This window comes from Grammomys surdaster, unplaced genomic scaffold (genome assembly GCF_004785775.1).
Source record: "Grammomys surdaster isolate TR1022 unplaced genomic scaffold, NIH_TR_1.0 139, whole genome shotgun sequence".
Taxonomy (NCBI): Eukaryota; Metazoa; Chordata; class Mammalia; order Rodentia; family Muridae; genus Grammomys; species Grammomys surdaster.
Genome location: NW_021604597.1, coordinates 1,631,169 through 1,634,945, shown reverse-complemented (window position 1 = coordinate 1,634,945; position 3,777 = coordinate 1,631,169). Strand labels below are relative to the sequence as shown.

The following is a 3,777-nucleotide window of genomic DNA, read 5'->3' as shown; positions in this document are numbered from 1 at the left end:
CCAGCCAGCCAGCCAGCCAGCCAGCCAGCCAGCCAGCCAGCCAGCCAGCCAACCAAAAACCTATTTATTGGGGCTGGAGAAATGGCTTAGCAACTAGGAACACTGGCTCCTTTTCCAGAAGACTCGGGTTTCATTTCTAGTACATGCATGGTGGCTTATAACCATCTGTAACTCCAGTTCTGGGAGCTCCAATGCCGTCTCTGGCTTCCTCAGGCATCAGGCATGTATGTGGTACACATACATATATGCAGGTAAAATGCCCCATGCATAAAATATTAATTAAAAATCAAAACTATGATGAGTGTGTTTGTGTTGCATGTACATACACATGAGTATGCATGTCACTCTGTGGAGTCAGTACTTTCCTTTAACTTCTACATGGGTTGTAAGATTTGAACTCAGGTCGCCGGGCTTGCACAGTGATGCTTTTACCATTGAGCCATCTTGCCGAGCAAGTATTGCCAATGCACTCTGAATTCAATAATTGCAGGATGTGTGCATGTGCGTGTGCATGTATGTGTGCCAGGGATTTGTTAGGACTGCATGCATGCTGCTCATGCACTCTGCCACTGAGCTGCACCTCCCAGTGTTTGCTCCTTATTGCTTCTGCATCTCCCACAGTGAGGGGAAAACTCAGATTTGCAGACATCTATATATACTGCATTCTTCTGAGTGTATTCTAGACCCTTCGGACTTTTCTTTTACTCATGAAGCAAAACCTCAACTCTAAAAATAACTGGGCTCTGACAGTGTCATTCAATGACTCATCTCTGTCCCTTTGTTCCAGAGTAGACACATGCATATCCTGCACTGAGGCCAGTCATAGAATCTGGGTCCCAGCCAGTGTACTCGTCTGCTGTCTCTGCTGGGCTCCTGCAAATCTGTGTAAATCATAACTCAAGAAGAGTTCATGGAAAAAGCTCACAGCTTGTGAGTTAGCAAGTTACTTGTCTAGAAAACATTCCCTCTGATTTTTCTCTGTGGTTCTTACATGTTAGCCTGCACTGGACTCATTCAGACAGCCACGGGCCAGCAAGATGGCTTAGTGGGTAAAGGTTCTTGCTACCAAATCTGACAATCTTAGTTCAATCCCTGGGATCTACCTGGTAGAAGGAGACAACTGACTCCTGAAAGTTGTCTTCTGTCCTCCACACTTGTGCCATGGCATGAGTGCACCTGCAGACACACATGCATACACACACACACACACACACACACATACACACAGACACACAAAGACAGACAGATACACATACATACATACATACATACAGACACACAGACACACAGACACACAGACACACAGACAGACACAGACAGACTGATAGACATACACATACATACATACATACATACATACATTCATACAGGCATACAGACACATAGACATACATACCTACCTACATACATACATACATATATACAGATAGGCAGACATACAGACACATAGACAGGCAGACAGATAGAGACAGATAGACACACACACACACACACACACAGACAGACACACAGACACACAGATAGACAGACAGACACAATTATTATTTTAAAGAAAACAGCCCGTTGAGCTTCCAACTCTTTTCTTGCTCAGTAGGTTGCATTGAGTTTCTGGGAATTTTTTAAATGCTGCTAAGTTCCTAAATGACTCTTCTTTTGTTGACCTAGGGATAACACTTTAGGAAGCATTGCTCCAAACCAATTTTATTGATTCTGACTAACTTCTGGATGGTGATAGATTTAAAATAGCATTAATTGTAGTTAAATAAAATCAGGTAGAGATGATATTTAATTAAGTTAGATTAAGTAAATCGAATAAATTAGCCCAGTTTAAAATGTGATCAGATAAATTTAAATACTATTGGGAAAACGCAAAATACCATCCATCCGAGATAACAACACATCCACAGCTCCTAAGAAAAGCAATGAACAGTAAGAGTTGGGGAAGTTTGTGATGTTCTCCCCTGCTCCCCCCCACTTCAAATTGTACAGGAAGAACCAGGTAGAGAACTATGAATTTGCATTGATAATACAACAGAACACAATCATGTTAGGGTGCATTATTTTATTAGTCCAGCTATATCATGAGTCAAAGTACATCCTTGTAGCCTGATGAGGACTCATTATACTGACATGGTAGGGGTTAGTCCTGCCTCTCTTTGTTTCTTTTTTCAAGACAGGGTCTCATGTAGCCCAGGCTGGCCTCAAACACTCTTTTTAGCCAAGGATGACCTTAAATTTCTCATCTTCCTGCCTCCAACTCTTGGATGCGAGTGTTATAGACATGTGCCATCAAGCCTGATTTATACAGTGCAGGACTCAATTCCAGGTTTGCATGTTAGGCAAGCACTCTACCAGCTGAGTTACACCTCTAACCTCCTCCTTCCCCACTTATCTGAAACCATGTGGAGGTCTGCTATAGAGACAGTGGTAGACTAAACACAACGGAGGAAGTTCATGACATCAAGATTTTACAAACATGGCCGGGCAGTAGTGGCGCTCGCCTTTAATCCCAGCACTTGGGAGGCAGAGGCAGGCGGATTTCTGAGTTCGAGGCCAGCCTGGTCTACAGGGTGAGTTCCAGGACAGCCACGACTACACAGAGAAACCCTGTCTCGAAAAAAAACCCAAAAAAAAAAAAATTTTACAAACGAGTGTGTGAGCTTAGTCAGAACTACAAAATAGAGACCAGGGTAAGTGCTTGGGATTATGAGCTGGGGAATGAGAAAAAAATGTAGCAGCAGAGGTGGTTCTGAGATAACAGACCTTTCCAGAACAGGACAGTGGGCTGTTGTGTATTTGGGGATACTAGCTGATATAATTTGAATGTCCCCTCTAAGACTCATGTGTTGGAAGCTTATCACTGTTACAATGATGGCAGGAGGTAGAACCTAAAGGTGAGTGGATTCCTGTCAGAATAAAAAGGGCTCTGTGTCCCATGACATGGGAGGGACAGTGCTCTTCACATCTGAACAGCGCAGCCTGCCAGAAGCCACTGGGCCCTTACCAGACATCAATCACGGCAATGTCTTTGGTTTAGAATTTCCAAACTCCAGGACTCTGAGAAGTAAGTTTTCTGTTCATTGTAAATAGCACAGTACACAATGAACTGCAACACTAATAAAACATGCAGAGGGACAGGGTGTGGGAGGAGGGACAGGGTGTGGGAGGAGGGACAGGGTGTGGGAGGAGGGACAGGGTGTGGGAGGCCCAGGGTCTTGAGGGATCAGTGTGACTTAGATAGCTGGAAAAGGCTCTTCAAAAGGGATGAACACAAGCCGGACGGTGGTGGCGCACGCCCTTAATCCCAGCACTTGGGAGGCAGAGGCAGGCGGATTTCTGAGTTTGAGGCCAGCCTGGTCTACAGAGTGAGTTCCAGGACAGCCAGAACTACACAGAGAAAACCTGTCTCAAAAAAACAAAAAAGAAAAAAAAAAAGAAGGGATGGACACATTAAAAGAGTAGGAAGCATAAATTGAATATGAAAACCTGATAGATGATAGATGGAAGAATTTTAAAAGAAATTCCTATTATTTAAAAATGTGTGTGTGTGTGTGTGTGTGTGTGTGTGTATGTATGTATGTATGTATGTATGTATGAGTGTCACAGCATGGACAGAGATCAGAAGACAGCTTTGTTGAATCAGTTCTTTACTTCCACCTGGGGGTTGAACTTGGGTCATCACGCTTACATTATTGGGTAGCAAACACCTTGTCTTAGTTAGGGTTTTACTGCTGTGAACAGACACCATGATCAAGGCAAGTCTTTTTTTTTTTTTTT

At 43.5% G+C, this 3,777-nt stretch overlaps 1 pseudogene; it reads left to right on the top strand.

Annotated features, from left to right (window-relative positions):
* LOC114617990 overlaps positions 1-3,777 on the top strand; it is a 10,110-nt pseudogene that overhangs the window by 5,388 nt on the left and 945 nt on the right.